This window comes from Monomorium pharaonis, chromosome 4 (genome assembly GCF_013373865.1).
Source record: "Monomorium pharaonis isolate MP-MQ-018 chromosome 4, ASM1337386v2, whole genome shotgun sequence".
Classification (NCBI taxonomy): domain Eukaryota; kingdom Metazoa; phylum Arthropoda; class Insecta; order Hymenoptera; family Formicidae; genus Monomorium; species Monomorium pharaonis.
In genome coordinates, this window is record NC_050470.1 from 2,146,228 (window position 1) to 2,172,288 (window position 26,061).

Below are 26,061 nucleotides of genomic sequence, written 5' to 3' on the forward strand. Positions count from 1 at the left end.
ACGCGCCACATTTTAAAACTCATCCAATCACCATAAAATAGTGTCCAAGGGCGCGAGTCGTTAGAGGTGGGGGATATACAATTTGCATTTTCATGGGGCGACGTACCTCCACGGTTAGTCCACCTTCAAGGTGGACTGCATTTCGAGTCTCCTCGTGATGAAGATCACGAAAAATGTCAGTCGGCCGTGTGCAGGTGCAGTGCGAGCGAGCGAACGAGCGAACGAATAGCGAAATGGGCGCCGTTCGCAGGACGCATTTATTTGGCTGCATGTCCCTTATACGCGCGGGAATTAATTAGAAGCTCGCGAGAAGCAAGCGAATTCCGTGAGCGGGTTTGTTCGAGGCTCGAATATGAAATCGCGGGGGTTATTTTTAGTCCGGACGAGCGTAATCCGCCGTACATACGTCTCTTCTAATCTGCTATCGATCATGCATCGGTTAATTAAAGCTTAGCGCGCGCAAAAGTTGTCGCGCTCGATTTCAAGAGGCGATTAAACCGCAACGGTGATCGATTAATCTAATTAATGGGACAGTAACGAAAATACATTGCGAACGGGATGGTTTCATTAAAGTTTTAATCGACCGAATTTATTCCGTACTGTTATTAGAACAAGTATCAGATAATGTGGACTCCATAATAATTTATCTCCAGAATTTGCTATTGAAATACGTAAGTACTAGAATATATACATTTATCCGCGAGTAAAGCTTTAAATTTCAACTTGAAAGAAAGTAAATAAAGCGCGTACGTAATGCACTGGATTTATTATGTGGATGCAGTGAAGCGGTACTTCCGAAAACGGCGGGACTTTGATTAATAAATTGTAATATTGATTAATGCAATTGTGCAATATTGTACACGTTATTATAACCGTGCGGTTCTATGTCACGTTCAATGATCATGTGCACGTGGGGTCGCCGAAGAATTAGTCGATCAATCCCGAGATGCGATGATAGCGGCGCAACGATGCGCCGCGCGTACCTCGCGCGCCCGTTACGAGGAAGAAATTAATAATTGCACTTAATCCAACGTGATTAATGCTGCATCGTTGGCGTCTACTACTACCACGGGCTTCCGCGCGAAGTCGCGAGTTGTACCGCGCGTTTCAAATAACAAACAAGCCCGGATGATTCACGACGATGCCCATCTTGGCGATTAACGCAGACGGAAATAACTACGTAGAATAGATATCTATTTTTCCCCCCGGGAAGGTCAACGCACGTTTAATTAATTTTCTTATCTGATCAAAGTAGAGCATGAATATAGAGCGTGGTAAAAAGTCACAGAGAAATAGACCTCTACGGTAAGTGTGGGAAGCAGCGCGGTTGATATATCCGATATTACACGTTGCGCGGATAAAATCTAAAATTTTATGTAGTATTTGAAGGTAAAATAGTCGTTTTATCCGGCTGCGAGACTCGCTAGGTTTTCCGCTCGTAACACCGGAGGTTACGGTTGCAAGGAGCCAAATGCGGCACGCACAGCGACCTTTCGCGCCAGCATAGCGGAGTGCGTAACGGCGGTAAAAAAAGTGCATTCTTTCGTTATCTCATGCGTTACACTGGCAAAATTGCGCGACAGTCTCGCAATCGCTTGGCCCGTTTGGCCGAGTAAAGCGTCACCACTCTTTCAATTAAACGGCTTGGACGATAGCCGGCGACTAAGCGGCTAACCGACTAACGCCTGCCGCGAAGATGCGACCGTTCCGATAAAATTTTTTATAGATCCGCTTCTCTCAAACAAAAATTGCCCGCAGATATACGCGGGGATAACAAGACCGTGCATTTGTCGATTTTTTATTGCGACAGGCCTATATTAATAAAACGGGAAAGATACCGCTGTCCATCCTCTCCTAATTGAAGTCTACGAAAATCGTTTTTTGTTTATTTTGCATTCATCCGCGATTAACTGAAGAAGTATAATTAGCCGATAAGTGTCTTTTTATGAAGATAAATACGTACTCTCACTTTAAATGATTGCTTCAGGGTGTCAGTTTAATAGGATAAAGTTAGTAAAAATTTTGCATATAATTTTTTTGCCCAATAAAAAAAATGTCACCTTTTGGAATGTCCAGTTAAGCGTAAATTGGTCAAATTTGTTAGGGGACACGTCCGATATGTAATTTGAAGCTCTTTGTTTATCTCCCTGGAAGCGTGCGAAAGCAGAGTCCATTAATTCTTAAAATTTCGTTCCGGCATATACGGAGGAGCACCCTAATTGTGCGGTACGGGACGAGTTATAGCGCGTTGAAACCGGGCACGAACCCTCGCCAATTGAGGCGGCTAGGCGCGAGATGAATAATTGTACTGGCATACTTAAGATTACAGATAAAGATATCTCTCTCTCAGAGAGCCTGCCGTCGGTGGTGCATTTCGTAGCAGCCGTACGGATCATCCTACGGAATTGATGGGCTGCTATCAACGCCGACTTTATGGCTGGAAATCGCAGCGTCTCGCGCGATGCTTACAAAGTACACACTGGCGAAAGTACTGCAAGCCGTACAGACCGTTTCAAACGTGCGTCTTCGCAAGAATCATGCGAATCGAAGGGTACTCAATTGAAGAGCGAAATCCCTATATGTCACAACGTACACGCATAAACGTATTATATTTATTATATGGGATGCAAAATTTATTAGGTAATACGTTTATCAGATTGTGTACATTTTGTTTTGCAGGGATAGAAGAGTCGCGATTGTATCGAAAGGAATATTCATGATACTTCGTGACGGAGAAATCTGTATTACGGGCTATTACTATTATTATATTATTTACATGTCCGGCAAAGTAATTGCGACGTGGCACGCTTCTTACTCTCGACGAAAAGTTATTCTTATCTACAATAATAATAATAATAATAATGCACAGGCAGATTTGCACAATTGTTCGACGAGAGTTTCTTGCGCTCCGACTCTCTCCTAATTCGTCTTGATCGTATTTTCTTCTCTTCCCTTTTATACACTTCGCTTGCAAGATCATCGTCTCGGGGCTCACAGAAAGGATATGTAATCATAATTAGCGATGTTATTAGTGAGTCATGGGTGTGTTTTATTGGTTCGTTTTATCGGGGCTTGTATGGCGAGGGTTAACTGCCAAGGATAACTGGCTGGTAGATCCTCCATGGTTGCACGTCTGCATGAAGAATTCTGTCAGAGTCAATTAGAAACGTTCGCGGATCGAGTCTCGTCGAACGGACCGAAACGTCATGGCGTATAAGGATCTGTAGAAAATGAAATTCGTAATTTAGTTTTGGAATGCATATGGAAAATCAATCTTCAAAGCGATCGCCCGTAATATAAGGATCTCAATTTTTGTTTTTAACGCAGCTTTTAATTAGCGGGATTTAAAATCCGTCGATTTCACTTTTACCTCAACCCATCGTGTCTTAATACTAAGCAATTAAAGCATAGCATGCTCTTGTAATTTCAAAACCTTAAAGAGTACTAACAGAGTAATTAGAATTTGTCTTATTTTTTTTACGTAAATTGGATTTTAAAAAATATCATAGGATTAAAAATAAATAACAAGCATATGTTTCAGATAAAAATTTTATTCAATCACACTTGCGACAGGATCTACAAGTATTAATTGTTATTTCACGTGCGCGAGGTCAATACATAAATTTAAAAACTTGTACTTTATCGAACGCGTCAATTACATTTTTCCTCATAAAGTATTCGTAAACTCGATATAATTGATAAAATACGGGAGAAATCCTGTTTAATATGAAATAATGACACAACGGCGCGCCAAATGAAAATATAATATTTAATACAAAGAAGGGAAGTTCTGTTGAAGATTAATCCGTAAAAAGTTAATCCGATCGACTCTCGAACTCCCGGGATGGGTTGATCGATCGGCCGGATCAGCCGGGAACACGCGTTGTCGAAATGTTTGCCGTTCGTCGAGCGCTTAAAGCACTAACATTACCGTACCTACACGACGCGCGCGCACGCAACCACCGCACATAAAATCATTATTATGGTGGCAATAAACCGTAAACGGACGCTGTATTTCCACTCGCGCGGGTCTCGGCCCGCAGACTCGCGCGCGCACTCTCCGAAGGGGAATTCCTCCCTTTTATTTCCTCCGCCGACGATGCGTGTTCGCCCGATGGAAGGCGCGTCCAGGATGAAGCGAAGGACGAAGGACGACGCTTCGCACGCGCGCGGTCCGTCCGCAGCCGTAGTTATACTGCGCTATTAGTGCCTGTCCACGGGCTTTATGGTGCTGCTCCGACTTGCGTAGGGCTGTCTTCCGGTGGCGAGGTTTCCGACGTAAACCGTAGGACTCGCTCTTGCAGAAAGAATACGTTCCCGGAAAGACTATCTCGCGTCAGGGAAAATAGGTTATTCTACTTGACGTCGCAGCATACATACTGTTATTCACTTTAACGTCGAATCTTGTGCTAGATTTTCATTAAGCAATTGCAATTAAATTTCTAACGGAGAGTAACGCTGGTGTATACATTTATTTAGCATATGTATGTTTATACTCTCTTTGAGTAGAATTTAAATAAAAGAGAAAGAGAAATGGAGAGAAGAGGAAGAGTCAATCTACATTGAGAGAAGTGAGTTATTGGAATACTATTTATGTTTGTTTTTAATTTGACGTTAGATTTTCGCAGTGTAAGAGCAATCGATCTTGTTGCTGCATCGAAGATAATGTTATTACATTTGTACAATGTTTTTAATTTTATGTGTGATAACTTTAACGTCAAACTACATGTTATTGTTATGTTAATACGACTGTCTCTTGTCAGTTACCGACACATTCCCGCTTACGCAACAAGGAATTTCTAGCATAAATTTGATATTATTTTGCCATTATATTTGTAAAATTATGGAGCTTCTCGATTTCCGGCGTCTCGCTAAAACAACTTGCAGAGTATAACGTATCATTTTCGTAAAGACTCTTATTCCACAGCTATTAAAGCGAAAGCAAAGTGCCATTATTTTTCTAAATGTCTTTTAGACAAGATTATTTATTACACAATACAAAATTATATCCACGAGTATTCTTCTTTTACTCACAGTAGAATGGCAATTAAAAGTGTGTCACAAGCGTGTCTGTTATGTGCATGTGTACAGCTTGAATTGCAACTCCAATTATAGTCCGAGAATATTAGCTTTATTGCATCCTTAAATTGATATATTAATTTGGTACAATTGCATATACATGGCGTAACTTTATTTTGCACTGTCATTAAATTTCGTTTATCACGAGGGCATCTCGCGAACCCAAATGAAGACGGTCGTGCACATGTGTGTAGATGAAAGCGTGTACTGTGTTAAGAGGTTCGTGAGATCCGCTTCGAGCAATTTCGCTTATTACGCCTTATGTTGTAACGCGTTCATATGAAGGCACATTATTTCTCTTTTCTTCGGCATTTTATTATTTCTTTTGCTGATATCTTCCATTGTATTTCTAATTAGTTTTTCCGGACACAGTCTGTTAAGTGTTTTATGTTTTCTACGGATTTACAATTAATCGAAATGCTCTATCGTTCTCTCTCTCCGTGAATGATAGCGAGAGAAACCCGTTTTCTGTTTGTCAAAGATCGTATCGGAGTCTCTTCCATGCGCGACTGAGAAGACTTATTTTAAATTAACAACACGCATGGATAACAAATAAGAGGAGACGTCATTTAAACTCTCTATAAATGTCTGCACAAGTTATCCTCGTGAGAAACTTCAGGTTTGCTCAGCGAGCGAACATGAAAGTTTCAGAGAAAAATGAAATTAGGTATACTTATTCCACGCGGCTAATCAATGATTTCCGGATCGAGCTCAAGTTATTCTGTCAATTATTGCTGTAGCATACGCATAAGGACAAATATATCCTACCGGGAACGAACAATTTCTTCGTACAATTTTCTTGCGTGTCTGAAAACGGTACACGCGACTACAGGAAAACTTGGCGCGTCCGCATGTCTGGCAGAGCCCGAGTTCATGCATGAGAGACTCGCGCAAATAGCGTGTAGATAATGTGCGCAAGTTTCTTAATCAAATTTTAATTGCCGACCGCGATTCGATAAACACGCGCGAGATAATTCCAGTCTTTGATATCGGATTAAAAAAAAAAAGAAAGGATAACGTCTACCTCCGCGGCGCGAGTAAAATCGCAGCCAATAGAGAACGCCCCTCGTTATCCCATCTGCTCCTCTCAATTAATTATAGCTAATTACTGATAGTGATAAACGACATTATGATATTTATGTGGCCAGACGATATTTACGATCTGTGCGTGTCTGTCTACTCCGTTTCCGTTGCATTTGTTCCACGTTCAAAGACAGTTTTATTTCAACAGAGCATTTACAAAAAAAGATGCTTATAAGATACGTCATTTGAAATATCATAAAAAGTTAATATAAATTTGTTACACAGTAGATTAAATTTTTGTTTGATAATGTTCTTAATGTCCATGGATCAGCTATAAAATTTTATTCTACCAATGAAAACAACATTTTTAGATCGGTGTGACAGCTAGAAGATGGTACCAAAATATTTAAAGCTGACACCTAGCATTTTTGTATTATCATTGCGTCATGCACGGCGCGTTTTATTTCACGTTTCCTCGATATCCGCGAACGCCAACGAGAATTCACGAGAGTAGAATCATACGTGAAAAAAAGTTCGACATTCCGAATCGCCGCACTCTGCCCTCCGCGTCGTCGATGCTTCTAAAGAAATCTCGGCTTCCCAGCTGAGCCGGACGAGAAGCGCGCACAATAAACGCGTTGTTCACCGCATTCCATGCGCACGCACCACTCCGCGCGTACACGCCGACGCGCGTATCGCTCGTGGCAATGTACGCGACTTGTCGGTTTGACGTCGTACGCGCGTTACTCGATATTAATTGTATCGTTGTACATAGATAATTGCATCCGATTATACCTAAAAGCAGCGACCGATTGACAACGCCAACATCGTCGGTACGCGCTGTACGCACGTTGTGGCCGATAGGAAGGTGGCATGAACTGGTACACACGTATTCGTATCCACGGACGACTGGCACACGCGCGTATACTACAGAACGATGGCTTTGAGTCAAACAAAATGTACCTTGTTACAACTTCTTTCACCGTTGTAACTGTATGTATAAAAATAATAAGCCCATTGCTTGAATACATTTGAAAATCCCGTTTTAAAAAAGTGCGAGATGCGCGCGTACATATTTTATTTCTTAATTTGGAAAACTAATGGAAAAGTCGCCTCTTGATTCTTTATTCAACGAATTATATACTGCACGCACATAAATTTCCTTAACAGACCGTGAATCTTTAATAGGCGTATTACTTAGCCATTCTTCAAAAGTTATGTTACTCCTAAAGCGATTCATCACTCGTATTTTATTCTCGATTCGCGCACCAGATCAGACTCGTCACTGACGCGCGCGCGTACGCGTATTCGTGCGATGGTACATCGGCACACAATCGTCATCGCCGTCGTCGCCGTCGTCGTCGTCGCCGAGGAGCACGCAACACGTGTGCACGCACACGCACGTGCTCCGGTCGGAGAGTCAGGTTACGCTGCACGGATCAGCGACTGCCGAGATACGTTACATGCGCCTGACTTCTGCGTTCTCCGCCTCGGCCATACGAGACGGAGAAAAGGGCCCGTGGAACGAGATCCGAAGGTCGAAAGCATCGAAGGAGAAATGGCGTGCGCGGCTGTATCGCCCAAGTGGACCTCGCACTCGAAATAGCATTTGAATGAAACATCCTTAAATCCCACTAACATCACGTTCCGTTCAATTAGGGCCATTTTTATTTACCGATGAACAACTTGATGTTTCGTATTATGTTTTATGGGGGAGCAAGAAAACGTCTTTTCCTCCATCCATTCCCTTCGCGAAGAAAAATACTTAGCAAATAATTAGCAAATATTTTATGCAAAATTATTTTTCCCAGTGTTCGTTTTTAATTTAACCGTGCTACAACAAAAACGCTAAGAAATGTGCGCATTCGCTAAGGAGAAACGATCTCACACGTTTCTAAATTCAAGCATAGTTATTCCGAGATACGTATTATAGCCGCGAGATCGCCGTAGGTTTCAGTTGCATCCCAAATGCAATTCCCATGCGTGCACGCATAGGCGCGAATGCAGTAGCGATTGGAGAGACAGCGATTGGAGAGCGTAGGCGCAAGTAGGCACCCGAAGAAGCGAGAGGATCGTGTAATCGAAATGTAATTTATGAGCACAGGATCTTTTGAGGAGGTCGGACAAACATCTCCACGTTCACATGCATTTGCCACGTTGCACTGCGCGAATGCATATTCGCGCGTTCACGGCTGCATCTCCGGGCATTATTGCGCGGGTGTGCGAGCCGTTTCTTTCACCTCTCCCCCCCCCCCCCCATTTCATTCTCTTCTTCTCGTTCTCTCCCTCACGATTGAAACGTTCCTGGAAAGCGCGGATGAATAAGGTCGGTATAACAGCGCGGAACGAGACGTACGGTTGTGTCTAAATGGCGCTATTATCGCGGCCCCTGTGAATTGGCGGAGACCGTGCACGTGTAAATGGGATTACGGTATCCGCGGATGAGACGCGCGCGAGCGTACGAGATAATGCGAGATCATATATTACCGAATGCAAAATAAACGATGCGCCGCGCACGACGCTTTACACTTCGGCGCTGATAATTTAACACTTTGGCAGCTGCGCTGTGCCGCTTGCCGGCCGGCCGCGACAGCACTTTAATTGCGGATATTAGTTTGCGACGGATTGTCCGGGAGTTACGACAACTGCGGAACTTTCGATTTTTCTTCGCGTTTTTACGCGCCAACTAACGACGTGGTTTGCCTCGTTAAGTAAGCTAACGGAGGCTGATCGAAACACAAGTTTGTTACGTGCCAAGTTACGTATAATTCTCTTCTTGTTGACTTCTTGACCAAATTATCTCCATTTAAGAATATCATATCCTTTTTAAGGAAAATTTCAATTCTTGCTTTCTCTCTCTCTCTTTCTTAAGACAATTTATATAGATTTAGGACTAATTTTTTTCTGGATTTTTTTCTACGTGTACGTATAAAGTTTGAAATGCACGATTACTTACTTATCATTCTTTATAGGAATTTTTGTAAGTCGTCTATTGTTTAGAGATAAAAAAGTTTTGCGTAACGGTATATATGTGACATGAAGAAAGTGGGAAGTTTTCACTTTTACGACGATAGTATTAATAAAGTTTGTAATTTTATGATAGGTTTCTCACGGGTCCTCGTACATGACATTATATTCTTGTCATAAAATATAATTATATATAGCAAGATGTTTGCGCGTAACGTCGGATTACCGCAAATATTATTAACACCTCTCAGGCAATTTCTAAATGAGCACTTAATTTATCAATCATCTTGTTAGAAATTCAAGAATGTAATATACGCCTAGTAGTTTTCTTTTTTTATATATAAAAGATAAAACTAATTGCATATATTTAAGTGCTTTCGAATGTCAATGTCTTAAAGAATATCTTCAAAGTTTATTTGGAGAAAATAGTTTAACACAAATACACTCTGTTTAATTAATACTTTGAAGAAGCAAATGTGTATTTTACTACAGATATTTGCAAGACTACTTGACTACCGATAACCGTGAGAACTGCTTTCGCGGATCGCTGCAAGTAGAGAAAAACAATCTCCCCTATCCAATCGGAAGCGCCGGAAGCATGAAAGGATATTCTCGCGTTGATGCAGCACGGACAATCGAATCGCCGAGTCACGACGTTTCGGTGATCGACGCGCGATGCGGCGCTTTATCGCGAGCTAATTAAAAAGCAAATTAATTTCAGCCTCCCCTCAAGGAAATCTACTTTGTATAACGAGTTTTCTGTACGCGCCGTAATAACACGCCCGTCGTTGCCGCGTCCTGAAGTTTTCAACCTGTCGGATCGCTCGGCATGCTCCACGTGGCAGAGAAACGCCATGGAAACGGATTCCGAACACGAGCAATCCGAGCACTTTTGACAAGCCATTTCTTCCCGCCCTGATAAACGAACACGGGAAATATTGTTTTCCTCCGTCACGGTGTTATGTCATTAGCGTATCAATGGTACCTGCACACAAAAATTTAGTATCAATGCAACAATCATTGTTTTAAATGTAAGCAAGTCTTTATATTCGAAGTCTTTCAAATTTTTAAAAGAAGGTTTTACATTTTGGATTATGTATGAGACAATAATTGTAGATTTGAGGCTAATTTTTCTGTGTATAATTAAATATCGGAACTACATGACTATTGTTCCATACGAATTCTCCAGAATTTACGGTAGGTTAAATAGACTAATATATAAAATATCGTTCAAATAAATATTAAAGTTAATCACACGTGGCACATAGAGCCGATGCTTTGTCTCTGTTTAGAAACGGAACTGGGGAGAACGAAGAATCCTGCCCGCTTCAGAAGCAGCGTTAGAAAAGGACGTAAAATCCTCAACTAATCTCAACAAATGTCTGCGGGAACGGCTTGTAATTAATTACGAATCTTATTCTGGGATTTTGCGAGACGATAGCCGCTCCCCGGCGATTAATTTTCCACTCGCCGCTCAGCAACAACTTCCGGCACAGCTGCCACGTTCCACTTGTAGTAATAGCACAAGTGTGTCTCCGCGTCGATGCGACGTAAAGTTTCTCTCACCGGCGCGGCGTGGTGTGCGGGGTGCGCAGCGAAAATCGACGGGCGCGAGATTAGCGGAAAGGCCGAGCCCGAGCACGGGTATTCCGTCCGCCTTCGCCGGCAGCCATTAGAATCACCCCGGCACGACAACGTAATTTCGTAATTGGGTCTCTCGTTAATTATCCCGCCGTCGTGAGTAGTTTCCAGTTGGGGAACGGCATGGAGAGGGCTTGCTTTTTCTAACAGGTGCGCGCCCTGCAACTCCTTCGCGACTCCCATTAACGGCATGGCAGCATCTCGTGTGCGCGCGCGAGAGAGAAAGAGAGAGAGAGGGAAAGAGAGAGAATCTTCTTGACTTGAAATCTCGACCAATCTCACCTTCCGCGGGGCTCTCTTTCGATCGGTCCCCGCGCGCTCCGACGGCGGCGGCTGCCGATTACCATAATCAGCGCGGATTATATCCTTAAACTAATTACACGTTTCTACGCGCACACGCATACAGGCCGGTGAATCCAACCGCCCGCAATTGACCGCGCCTCTCTCGCATTAATTTCATCGGAACTGCGCCGGGGCCAGAAAAAGCCATCGTCGGAATGTTATCTCGTTTGGTCGACGCGTCGGGGGAAGCTCCGTCTGATAAATCTTTGTTAATTAGGCCTGTCGACGAAGTTGCACAGGGGAGATGTAGATTTCTGTGGCGGAATATAGCTTTTGTTATCCGTGCATACGAACCAAGGAAAATGGGATGGAACGTCTAGTAATCGTTTACTAATTACTCCGTGCGATTTTAAGCGCGAGAGGATCCGTAGTAATAATGCTTCGTGAGAAATATTTCGGGAATGCAGTCGACGTTGCGTAAAAGACGAAGGAAAGAGAGAGAAAGAGAGAATACCGTGTTGAATTTCTATTTACACCGAAGATCTCTCTTCCTGACACATAATTCCGGTTTACATCGATTCTTACACTTCGTTCCGTTTGCTGTGTAAATAATTCGTGCTCTTGGAAATTCCGAGTTAGGAGTCATCAGTGCAGTGTTAGCTTCCAAGCTACGGGCCTCGTCGATAATTATCGGGCACAATGCGGAGACTGTACCGGGGGATATGATGCAAGTGGCTGACATTGCGTGCACGCACGCACGTACGCACGTGTACACTTAGCGATGGATTCAAGCAGAGATCAAGCAGCGCGTAATAACATGTATGAGTATTTTATGTATATAAAGAATTTTTACATTTCATTAAAAGTGTAACGATAAAAGTCTTATCCTCGTCTGCATCACAACCTTCCATCAGGTCCTTCGCCTTGCCCGAGGATTATCGATGAGCTCGGAAGCTAATAATTTAATAAACGAGATATTTGTAGGAGCCACAAGCTCTTACATGTATGTTTAACGATTGCATTAGGCAGTATATCATTTCCAGTATCGGAGTAATGCCGAGTCGATATTCCAGGAATACGTGCCATTCCGGGAACACGCGTTTCGCGCGACATGACCTGAATATATACTCGTTCGCGGCACTCATCGTGACTTATGTGACTCATTACTTTAATAAGAATTATAATGCGGGTTGCAGCCATTGCTGACGCACGGACAAGCGTGGCTTTGATGCGTGCGTAGACAGGCAGACGTAGGATAATATTGCTGCCCGCTGTTGGTAGCCACCGCCGCTGCATTCCGGCCGCGCCAATATACCGTCCCGTGCAGATTATTCAAATAAAATTGTGCAATTGCACCGGTATAATAGTCGCGTTAAGAGTAACTGATGCGAGCTGAAATTCCACGGCGTTGCCGTAATTATGATATGTCACCGTCGCGTCGCGGAGACAAACAGGGCGCTCCCCGTGTTGTGAAACAAACGCGTGTACCCACATGTATATTTTATGTCGGTACAGCGGATACGTGTGCGCGGATAAATATGTGCACATTCGTCGAAACGTTTTACACCTCGCTCGCGCGTCGAGAATATTTCATCTCCTTTGACACGGATACACCGCGAAACATGGGCCACGACGTCCATCGTTCATCGGCATGATAATTAGGACCTCCTCTTCACTGTTGCGTTTTGATGCGGATCTCGGGTTGTGAGTTCTTGCAAAAGATTACAAATCTCGCGTCCGAATAGTACATCACGGCGTACAATCGGATTTGGAGTTACGCGATTATTCAAATAAATATAAATAATCACTCTTGTGCAAGCTTATCTTTTTAAAAATGCAATACAATTTGTTATTTGAAATCGATAACATTTTCGAGGCGAATAAATGAATTTACATAACGACTCCATACAAATGAAACTTTAATGTTTAATGTGAAAATCTGTGAAAGCTTGAAGCTAACAATATTTGTGATAAAAATGTCTTCGTGATCTAAGAATATCCAAATGTCCGAGACATTACCGGATACTTTACTCTCTCGATTCCAGAGACCGGGGCAGTCCTTGGAGTAGCTTTTCGCTTCGCGATGGAGAGAAGAGGAGAGAGCCCAAGGATAAAATTGTTCAATGATCGCGCGTGGGTACGAGATATACCTACGGATACTCTTTCAAAACGATAAATCAGCGGAAATCGTATATCATTCGATGCAACGTGAACCAGTTCGAAAGTCGTCTTTCTATACGCACCGGACGTATGGCCCGATATGCACACGCATATATTCGTATAATGTAAGGTGTTTCTTATAAAGCCATCGTGACACGACTTTTTACAAAACTGTTAAATCCTCGGTGCCCTTTTCGAAGTGATTCAATCCAGGATGAAAACTTTCAGCGCCGAGAAGCGACTTTAATTTAACTTTAAAAGTTACTCGGGTTTATATTGAATTATTGGTATGTTTTTAATGTCCAGATAAATTTTTGATCTCTTCTATCTTTCCTCTCTCTTTGTTCCGTTACGTCATAAAATGTAAAATAAAGTCGATTGTGTGCGTACACAGTTAGATGGATTAAAATTTTGCGAGGTAATAAACGTCTTTCGCCGCCACATATCGTCACGTGTGCATAAATTTGATAGATGCGGCGCTGTAGTTGTAACGAAAATGTGTGTCACTGGTGTCTATGTCGGCTAACGGCATCTCGTCCCGATCGTCGGTGACGGCGGGCCACTGTAATAAATAGTAATATTCTATGCATCACGAGATCCATCATTGTGTATGTGCGTTCTCATACATAAATATCACTCATACACCTACGCAACGTATCTTGATCGCAGGGATCGTGTCAGGAATGTCTTTACGCATGGTAATTCAAGGTTAGTACCTCGATTGAAGTTACAAAAAAATCAACGTTTATAAGTGATGTGAAACGGTAAAGTCACATGTTATATAATCGAATCAGTTCTCCTGCGAAAATTATATGCATCATAAATAGGAATAAATGTTCCGTATAATAAAAGAATGCGAAATTTCAAAAATTCACATTCCGTTGGAAGATCTAACGCATACATTTAAAAAGAATGGATTTTTTACGTAGTTTTTCAAGCAAAAATTTTTTTTCTGAAAATTTAATCCTCAACAAATATTGAGATAACCAATTTTATTGATTATACCGCGAACATACATGTGTGCATGTTCACAAGGGACTGTAGATAGAGAGGTTATTACCGTGAATTTGGTATCACCAATAAACCGCACGTAACAGGGGTTGTCGATTGATTGAGGTGAATATTGCGGCGTCACGTGTTGCGGCTCTGAAGCTTTCGAGACGAGCGTCAGTGTGCGAGTGTCCGCATCCACCGTCGTACCTTCACGCTTACGGAGGATTCTCCGGGTAATCAATGGAGAATCGGGAACGCGCGCCACGAGATGGTCATTAGAGGTCCGCGTGGAGTGCCTCGGCCTATCGGTACTGTGTAATTGAATTTCCGCTATTTCTGATCCCTGTACAACCACGACAAGCTACATAATACTCGTGTCTGACATTAATCCCGTGTCGTTGCTGATTCTATTTCGGTTCCTTCATCTAGCGTGACCGAGTAATTCGTCCCGAACGCCGCTCACGTCCCGATCATTTACAAGAGAGTGTTAATAAGTCTAAACCGAGTAACTGTATGGTGACATTTGGCAAATAATCTCTTCAGAGACATATATCCCGAGGAATAAATCGCCACGAATAAAGTGCAAAATATCTATTCTCAGGCAATTTCTATTAGTAACATATCAACAATGCGATAATAATATACTATTAAATATCTAATAGTAGAAATGTCAATTATAATGCGAACGGCGCTTTTTATTTTAATTAGATAATTTGCTTCGAGATACTTTTGTTATATTTTTATTTCTTGTAACGTGAAAATAAGACAATTTTTTCTGGGACTTTAGATGATATAATTTAATATATAATTTAACCGTGATAATCTAGTGTCAATGTAATTTGTTTAGCAGACAGACAAGTGGGTTTGGGACTTCAAGCGGCATGACGAATAACCTACATCAAATGAAATTGTATTCTGACGAGGCAGTCATCGGATACGCCCGCGCCCATCGACAATCGTTAGATCATGTTGCAATCATCCGACATATTATTGAAATTTATTTTTCTTTTTTTTTAACATTAACCTTTATTTTTATATAAAGAATTTGCTTGGATGAACAAGAGATCGACGATCATTCTCTTTACTTGTTTTTTGTAAAGAAAGGAAGTGTCAACAAAGAAATGTCAAATTCATTAAACAAGCTATGTGTTAACGCAACAATAAACTTTTCCGTTGCAGTAGTTACGAAATCAATAGAGTAATTGTTACATTAACAAATAAATGACTGTAGAAAATCAATAAAAGGAGCAAATTTTAAATGTTAAATTAATAAAAATATATATTTCTACTATGAAACAAACTAAAGACATAATTTTTTTATAGTCAGTAAAATATACATTCTTATTAATTTGAAATTTATTTGTTTTATTGGCTTTTTGTACTCATCTATTTGTTAATTTTTATAAAAGCTATTTTATATATTCGCTTGCATTAATTGCATTGTTCGACACAAACAACGACTCAGACTAAGTGATTTTTATAAATTTTTTTTGCAAGAACGAATTTGCAAGTAAAATTACTCTATCATATCGCATTTTTAGAAAATTAAATTTAAAAGTATCGAAAATAATAATTTTGAGAACCTTTAAGTTAAGATAACTAAAAAATATGACATAAGAGAGCAATTTTGCTTACAAATTTATTTTTAGCGACAAAAAATTTATAAGAATCACCTAGCTCTACAAAAAAGGACTAAATAAAGTTTAAATTTATATGTCGAATAGTATTACGTGACTCGTTCATTTGACTCGTTTGCACTTTGTCCGTTGAGATTTCTTCGAATTAGACGATGAAGAAGATTATTGTTGATTTCAGTGCAGCGTTATTTCTGCGATTAAATCGATTATCTAACTCGAGAAACATAACACAGGAGTGTATCGAAGTTTACGTATCCAGAAGACCTCCTTCGGTAGCTAATCCGAGACTAACGAGACCCCACCACGTTCGTTAGAGCTACGTAATCCGAGTACGTGGATCAGCTAACTACGGCACGGTGATTACCGTGAACGCAATCCGGTCTTTACGCGTTACGAGCACATGTCCAACGTCGTTGTAACAGATCCTGAGTTACACTAGTATTTAGAATCGTTATCGCGCACAATGTGGATAATTAATATCCTTGATTCCGCGCGCACATTCTCGCAAAAGTACTATATAAAGCTCCCATAACAGCATCAAAAAGAAACGCTCGCATTAAATGTGCGTGGGAGTCGATCGTTAAAATGTTCCGTCGTTAAAATTATCAAACCGAATAAAGAGCAGTAGGTAACTGACGATTTATACATCGTATGAATAATAACGATAACTCCGTAGCCGAATAAATTTCAAAGAGAATTATTTCCAACCATTAAACTTGGTTATTACAATTTTTTAATAATTCAATTTGTATTAACGAATTCTTTATTATTCGTATTATATCATGTGTATCCTTTTACGGAGATGCGCTTTTTATATTTGCCCTTACACAGAAAAAAAATTGTTACAATACTAAACCATTGGTAACAACTTTCTATGAGAAATTGCTATCAGCGAACGATATTCGTGGGCCTTTATGAAAATTTCACTCGCGCGAAACTCGTTACGATTTACGATCGTTTTGTTACGTGCAAATTGCGCAAAACGTACGAACGATATTATCACGTGTAAAACATCGAGATATTTTACGAGTCCGACAGCTATCTTCGAATTGAATTACGTAATTAAATTAGGTTTATACAGGAAAGGTTATAACTTTTGAAAATCTGTTTTAATATTTGATACCATATATTTAGCATGTAACGAGCACGAATGCATTTCACATATCACGAAATTATGATGGAACGTTGAATAAAACAGAGAAGAGTAAAAGTGAATTTCAGAGTGAGAAATTATTCATAAAAGCTCTTTTAAAGCTTTGGAAAAAAACTCTATTTTGCTCGGATCTGCGATTTTTTAAATAATTTTGAAACAATATTAAAATATTATTTTTCATCATTTTTATTTATCTCGAAATTATTTTTTTATGTTGTTTTAACATCTGACATTCTTTATGTTATCGTATAATCATTTAAAGATTTGAAAAGCTTCCATTCTGTGCTACCTGATTTGAGAATCCAAATATTTTAAGGTCACAAAATCGTCGGTCTTAAAAATGTCTATGTGGTAGTTGATTATGAAAAATCTTTATGTGCGCGCTGCAACGGTATCCCTTACTCACAACATTTCTTTCCGCGAGCCACCGTGCCGGGCAAATTTAAAAATACACGATGCAAGAAAGTACCGACCCGGCTGCTTCTTAATGATGACTTATTCACTTTGTTTATTCAGCGTCGAAATTTCGCGGTATGTGTTTACCTCGCGCGAGGGTATATTCATAATTTACATCGCATTACGGTGTAATTGTTGCACCGCGGGAAAGTTTTGCGCGTGGAAATTTTACGGTGCGTATCTCCCGATAATAAAACTACTACAGGCGACGTTTCTTTTTTTTTCATCCGTGAAAAGTAAAAATTCCGCATAGCGGAATTTTCGGAGTAATGAAACGCGCCGGGTCGAGCGCGTGCATCCTCGAGAAGACACTTCTCGCTCGTGAGTTCTTGCCACGTCACATGAGTTACGCGCGTTCTTTTACATTTATTTACACACGGCAACACGGGGGGACTTAACGGGCCCTACACGGGGTGACCACTTGTCATTTCTCGTTGGGCTTTCAGTGGAAACTCCGGCCGGGGTACGCTAGCTCTAACTATTACTACGGGTGATAGGTAGTTGACCTTTTTATCTGTGTGCTCTTTCACGGCGTTTACGTTACATAATTTTTAACTTGTTCCGCAGAACGCATATATAAGATTTTTTGCACGAGTGTATCTATGAGTTAAAAGCACTTTGTCAATGTCTTTAAGACATAAAATTATATGTTTAGTTCAACATTTTCCGCATCTTAAGACTTAACTGTTTACCCCTTTTTTTTTTTAATGGTCGTGGCGAAATATATTATACATATTGCATGAATAAAAAGTACAGTATGTTACGAGACGTTTTTCAATAATAAATACAACAGTCTCGAACGATAATCCAGGCTCTGCATCCACGACGGGCATTATATTATTTATAATTTGCGCTTATGGTATATGCTTTTAATAGATTTTCACTAGAAATTCAAGTAGTTGCTGTGTCCTCATCTTCCCTCTTTCTCTCTCTTTCTTTCTTTCTTTATTGGCAGATTTATTTAAGATGTTCGCACTGCCGCGTGCGTTCGCCCAACGTCTCGCACCTCGTCTAACGGGATTTCGCGTAGATGATACAAAAATGCCCATGCAAGAGAAAAGAACTAGCCGCGCGTGAACCCATACATTCTCGCTAATAATAATTACGACGAGGTTCCATTCGATCGGATTCACGCGTCCGTAACGAATTAAATTGATTAATTGATGTAATGTGTAACGCGACAGGTGAGAAAGAATTTCTATTTTATATAAATTTATAGCTGCGATTTATTATTTTTGCATTATTATAAGAAAACGCGGTGCAAAAAGAAACGGGGGCAAAGTTACGACGGCAGAGGCGCGCGATTTAGAAATCGGCACGCGGGTATCGGGTTTTGTTTCGGGGGAAGGCCGAGTCTCTCGTTCCTCATCAGCAAACGCGGAAACCAAGACGAGGCGGCGTGGCGCGAGCGCGACCCATATACTTGATGATAGCGATTCATCGTCAGAGCTGAATACAGTGGTGGTATACATATATTAGTTTACCCGAGCGGCCCGCGGGGACTTTTGGTCGATTAGGGTTACATCTATCAGCTGTTTAATCCGTTCTAGATCCAAGAGTCTGAGAGACGCTTCGAGATTTTTATTGCGTGACGATTGATAAACGGGAAAGACCAGATGCTCACGTTGCATATTTTTCTTGACTATTTTAAGAACGCTCGATATATGGCCATGTCCCGATATATGACTGACCCTCATAGCGTATGAATTATCGATCGTAGCTGGCGTACCTCTTAATAATTCAATTCACATTTACCATGAGATATTTTGAAAAACGAACGAAACATTTTTTTTGATCAGTTATTACTCTTTATTAATTCAGCGCTTTAAATTTTTCATTTCTTCAGCGAAAAACAACACGTATTTTCTTTATTTTTAATTATTCGATATTTGCGTACGTATATATGTATATTTCATTTTCTGTTCTGAGAAATTTCTCTTAAATATTTTTCAATTCTCACATGCGATCATAAATTTAACAAGTCAAGCGCGACAACTTTAATTTAATTTAAGAGAACTTCTTCCAAAGAAATTAAATTATGTCTCAGGAAATGCCCGTTAGAAAATCTATATGTGAGACTTCTATAAAAAGATAAAAGAATTAGCTGCTAGATCGAAGAGTGCCAGACACAAATGATTATTTCGTTTTGTCAGGCGGGAAGGTCACTCGTGCATAGTGTTCTCGGGGCGTGAAATTGATCGGTGTAAACGCACGAAATTTAGCTGATCTCTGGGGGAGGAACCAAAGATCCACAAATTTCACGGATCGTCGAACTCCCACGGCTAAATATCCAAGATGGAATTCGAATGCCCGCGCGAAGGATTATTCTACCTGCGTGCCGCGCAAGGTCGCCTACCATTGTTGTGAGAAGTCAAGGAGTCAGTGTGACTGGTCTCTTGGATGAGAATGTTTCAAAGCGCCCGGCGACGGTTTTCACGACGTTCCCCCCGTTTAATAATCGTCACACGCCCCCTCCCCATCGCGCGATGCATACGGAAGAACACGGGTTCGTTTCACGTTAGATAGGATCGTTACACGTGTTGTGAACGTGCAGGATTTTTGGATGTCACCGAGCTTTTGGACTTATGAGAAAGATTAATGATTTTTTTTTTTGTTACTTAAAGACCTGTCGATGCATTAATTTAGTACTGACTTGCAATTTATCGAACACGATTTCATATTTTTTGATTTTTTAACTGTGATCAAACTGATAAATACAGCTCAAGAAAAATATTACATTTTTTTCTTACGCAATAAATATGCAAATAATAAATAATACAAATACGTTTAATAAATTATACATTAATTGCATTTTTAGCTTCTTTACTTTTGAAGAAAAGTCGTTTATATCACTGCATACTAACGTTTCTTTCTTTTTTTTTCTTTTTTTTTTAATCGTGCTTTTGGTTCTTTGCGTAAAAAGAAAATGAGAGAAGTGAAGGAATGAGAAACACTGACGGAAGAGGGGAAGAGGGGAAAGAGGCATCTTTGTATAGGACCTAGACGAAACATTATCTGCATGGTCGATCTCCCAATCTTGATCCAAGGAAATCCACTTAAGCTGTGACTTTCACTGGAGGATTCTCCTCGTATTCGTATTATCATCCTTCGTGTGGGGACTGTCGTGCGATGCTTCCCGAAGGTAAAAAATTTGGAAATGTTTTATCAAGCCCGCCCGAAATGCCACGCTGCTCATTGACGTCAGTCGTATAGGTAACGAGCGAGATTTGATCGAATCTCCCGTACATCGCGTGGGCGTGCCTACGACTCTTCGTTGCGGGGCCATTTTCACCGAAGATATCGCGCAGCTCGATCGTGCGATTCGTAGATCCTCCGCCGCAAAGGTCGCCGAGATAAAACACGACAACGTAAGACTTAACCCCTTCCGTTTTTCAGGCCGTGCTTCTCTAGCCGCGGATTGACAGTCGGTCTCGACGTTGATTCCTGCCGTGTGCACGTGTTTCCGCATGACTGAGAGCGAAACGGTAGATAAACGGTGCCGATAAGCGACATATTAATTGATCGATCAAGTGGGCACCATAAGGAATTCGCAGTCTCTGATTTGTAAATTTTCTTAAATTAACACTGCGTCTCTCTCGCCGGGACCTGGCTGCACTGTGAAATTCTACGCATGATCGGGTATCGCTTTTTTTTTTCCCTCGCGAACAGACGGCGGCGGCTCGTGCAGCGGCCTCGTTCCCCGCGATCGGAAATCGGCGAATGTCTAAATGCGCTTGCGGTCTACCGGCTAAATTTAATCGGAAATGATGCCGTGTAACTTTCGCTTATGCTCACTTTTAAGTCGCCCAAACATTCGTTTGCGTTTTTATCTTCTGGAGATTCTTGCTTTCGAATTTTACGTTACGATCGGAAGATCGAGTTGAAGCGAGACTGGAAATATTTTACACGCACGATTAAGTGCGTGACGTAATCCAACTTGCGCAATAATAAAATGAAATTATTACTACTGTGTTGGATATTCTAAGTATACGTATCATGATTCGGTTAGCGCGTTTTACATATATACATTATCATTTTATTGACATATCAATTTTTTAACGTTCTTTACATTGTACAAAAAAAGCTAAGTAATTTTTGTCGACGCAAAGATTGATACGTCTTTCTTTTACACACAGTTGAAAAATTTATATTAAATTTAACACATATCGCAGGTCTACTGAAATTTTTCTGTTAACTGATTTAACATATCACATGTTAAAGATTAATTACATGTTAAACAGCAATGTAAATATCGTGTTATATCCTAACATAAAAATAAATGTAAATTTTATAATTTGACCTAATTTTTATGTAACAAGTTAATGAAAAAATTATGTTAAAGTAACATTTATAACATGTTACTTAACACTATTATAATGTTAATGTTACATGTATTACGAGATTACGTTGAGTTAAATTTTAACATGAAAATCTTAACGAAGATATTTTTTAACAAGAAAACACAAATTTTTCAACTGAATATAAGAAGAGAAAACTGTGTATGCGTTTCTCGAAAGTAGCGCACATTTGTTCTTTTTGCACGTAACGCAATTATCGCTGCTCCATGATTCTCTTTTCCTTGGGATTACATAAAAATCATTGAAATAGAATCGTCGATCACACTTCTTCTCCCGCGCGTATAGAGGCTGGGCCGAAACTGGTCTCGGCGCATCCTGCGTCAGAGCGACGTCAATGTTTCGCAGCCTCGGTCGACGAACCCGACGAAGGCGTACATCCGACGTTATTTTCAACGAGCGCCTATAAACCGCGGCACTTACTCGCACGAGCAAGTTGCAGCGCGGAACGGCCTTAATCGCCAGCGGAAAGATATCGGCAGCGATGAAGGATGCGGGAAATCCCGTAATTCGAGGTAATCGTTGATTTCCCGACGTGTGCCGCATCATCCTTTAACTAGGCTTGCCGGGATTAGTTATCGAATTATCTAAGATCTTATTTTAAAACGTTGGTACTTTCACTCTTCGATTTTCTATACACTATGGGATAAATTTATTATATATATTTTATTTACGACGTATTAATCATCTGCTTTATTTTGTTGCAGATTATTAATCTTAAATAACTATAATAATCTTATCTAGATGACTTTGTTGTGCACGGATGAAAATGGATAAAGTTATTTAGAATACATATATTGTTATACATGTAATATCGCAAATACATTTAAAGGAGTTTTTCTGCTCAGGCCCGGCATAACAAGTGGCACAGGAGTTTAAGTGAAAAAAAAATTTTTTATGACCATTTTGTTACCTTCTTTTTTTGCTGTATATGGTCTAAAGTTAATAATGGTGAATATAAGAAAAATTCTCTACAAAGTTTCATGAAAATCTGTTCATTTTTATTTAGTAGCGAAACTCCCTTAAAGAAACCAAACTTTTTAAATAATTTAAAAAAATTTAATCAAAGTTTAAAAAATATATCTATTACTCGAAATATAATCCTTCAGCACAAGTATAACATTGAGCACGATTGTGTCGGTGTGTGTGTGTATCTCTCTGTAGGTTTTCCTTTGGGATCACCTCGACGATATTATTTGCAATATACACGGCGCTATCGTACACAGCATCGTATGAGGGCTAAGCACGGATCAATGAATTTTTGTTTCCCTTATCGTTAAACCCTACGGAATTCCATCGAAGCAGAAACTCGATCACGGTCGAGTTGTGGGTGTCCGAGATATCGACTGGCCGCATCAGAGGAGCCGCTCCTCTTGCCGAATGTTGTCGGCGGTGCTTTTTTACGTGGCCCCGCCACGTCGAGAGGCGGTAGATATCGTTTTACGTGCGATAAAAGGCGGTTCGTCGTCAATCGGGAGCAGCGCGGCGTCGATTAGAGGGAGTCAAATTTAGCAGAGGTAATGCGATCCGCGAAAATGACCTCTCGTACACATGCAATTTGATGGCGTGGCCGATGAAAATTGTAGATTTTACATTTGTTCTATCTCAAAGCTTTATGTAAATAATACGTACAAAAATCGATTTGCGTTTTATGACAAAAAAAATTATGCCCATACAAAGAGAAACAAAAAAAGAATTTATTTCTGCAAAATACAATCAACTTGATCTAAAATTTAGATTCTAAATAATCGTTATGTAATTCCAAACGCGAATGCCGCGAAAGGAAATAACGCGACATAAATTATATTTAAATAAATTTTAAAAATGCAAAAGAATTGCGAGAATAGATAAATCAGGAGAATATCTGAAAAAAAAAGTCAATATATTCTTAAGAGAAATAGTACATCTGTTTGCATTGAGATTGATCAATCTCGGCGATGAATACAGACGCATTTTGATCGACGCGAGCCACCGGTCTGTGCGATACGATCTTTACAGACGTTTTACGGGGGCCGTGGCGTATTACGGCTCAATTTACATCGCGGCAACGGGAGTGTGCGATACTCGACGGCGATATTCTTTACGGCAGCCATCGAGAGTCCGTGTCGCGTCGCCGCGATGCAACTGCAATCGCGCTTGTCGTGGCCGCAATCGCGGCGAACAATGCCTCGGGAAAACCGACGCGCATACGTACGTACACATACGTACGTGTCGGACGTATAGAGGCGTGGAATGCTTCCGACGTGGTGCCGGCACGGTTGGAAATACGTAAAGTTTAAGGGTCGCCGTTTTACGATGCATCCGCGTGGGTGCAACCGCGACGTTCGCCATTATGCACAAACGTCGGGAAAGCCTTGACGGGTCCGATCGATTTTCATTTGGAATCCCTGCGCGTAAATGCGCACAATGACGGATTATGTAAGGGAAAGAGAGGGAGAGAGGGAGAAAGAAAGGGAGTAATTAATATTTTTATAAATTTAATTATATATAGGAAATATTAGAGAGTCACAAAGAGTTTTATTTCGCTGCAAAAATTACAGGCATAATTCGCAAAGATCAGACAGAATATATGGTTTTCCTGTTGTGCTCTTTTATGGTTCATTATTTTCTTTTGCATTGCGCGATTTTACACGGCAGGGGCCACGATGAATACTCCGTTGTTTACCGGGAAAAAACTTTTTTGGCGCAAGCAACTGCAGTCAAATGTGTAGAAACGAACGTTGATTGACACCAAACAATCGCGAGAGGGAGTTACGTTGCGAAATAGAAATTGCATGATTTATTTTAAATATTATAATATCCGATATTTTCAGCAAATTAGCAATGGTTCTGACAATGGTATAATTACTTTCTAGGTAATCTGCTCAAAGAATTAATTATTTCAATGAATTTATCAGGAGGAGAACTATATTACATTTTCATCGTGCCTCAAATATCTTTCCTCAAAGAACAATTCTCCCAGTACTTAATTAACGAATTAAAATTGAAGATCGACAAAATCTCAGTAATATTACAATTAAGTACATTTCATCACTCCAGGAGCTGAATAGCTCGCTTCTCGTGAGGGCCGCGAGCATTATTCACTCTATTTTCGTTTATACGGCAACGATGGAAGTTCGTCGAGTGACTTCGAAATCATCGGGGCATACGATGTATCAGACCAAAATTTGATGACAAAAGCTGAACGTGTAGGCAGCTTATCCATAAGATCCCATTATATTGACGGTCGGCTTGCAGCTGACCTATTGAAAATCAATGCTTCGAACCTTCGACAAAGCCGTGTCTTTTCCTATCGTCACACGGATGATCGCACTTCATTCCCCTTGTAAACAGCGGACGCGAACCCTTGCTTCGGCAGTACGAGAGGATCCTGTTGCGAATAAAACACTTGAAAATAAATGACGGTCACGTGTCGTCGCAGCTATTTATCCTGCACCGGCATAAAGGGATGGTTTAATCGAGCTCAATGGTTCGAAACTAAAAGTGCGATTGGGACATGAGTTTGTATCTCGTTATTTTACTCCGTAAATTAAAGTACGCATTGTGCATTTTATTTTGCGAATTTTTTATCTTCCTCAAAAAAACACTACTTAGGCCCATTTCTACCAACGTATGTTAACTTTAATCTCGGTTTAACTTGTCGTTTTATTCTAATACTAAAAATTAGAAAAAGAACAAGTTAAACCGTGATTAAGGTTAATCTTTGTTGGTAGAAATTGAAGACGTATAAATTGAATTACTGCTGGCATTCGGACGATTTTTACGTTATTATTGCTAAATATTTAAGATTTTAATTGAAGATTCCCCTGAAATATCTAAACAAAGGCATTTCTTCGTTTATGTGCGCGAGACAGTGCGAACAGGATTAATATGTGTATTGAACAAAGAGCAGCCGGGCGCGTGGTGACGCAAAAGAATTCACGCCCGAAGAAAAGGGCGGCCTTGAAAGAACGCTGGAGTTATCTGCCGTATCACTGGTTCGCATTCCGCTCCGTAAAATATCACTGGCCAATCGAAATTTACCTGAACGGACGACTTTAATGGAGCTCTCTTGCCGCGTCGGTTGGTCCTGATAGGGCGCGGGAACCTTGACCCAAAAAATTAACCGAGACGCCGTCGGATAAAAGCCGTGAACTTATCGACCAGCCACGACCCCCTTGATGGTGCGTACCCATGTGCGCACGTGTGACCATGTTACGCAGTTGCGTATGAGTGCGAATTAGTGTGGGGCAACAATTGCTCCACGACCGCCGAACTACATAATTCAGTGTCCTGCTTTGCATAAAAGATCACGGGGTTGGCTTTGGAGCACATT

At 40.7% G+C, this 26,061-nt stretch overlaps 1 protein-coding gene and 1 long non-coding RNA gene across 3 annotated transcripts in view; both read left to right on the forward strand.

Moving 5' to 3' along the window:
• On the forward strand, nucleotides 1-24,170 carry LOC114253994. The gene is made up of 2 exons (XR_003625422.2): nucleotides 1-14,453; nucleotides 14,993-24,170. It is a non-coding gene; the product is annotated as an uncharacterized LOC114253994 (long non-coding RNA).
• LOC105830700 (rho GTPase-activating protein 7) overlaps nucleotides 1-26,061 on the forward strand; it is a 221,307-nt gene that overhangs the window by 110,742 nt on the left and 84,504 nt on the right. The window lies entirely within an intron of this gene.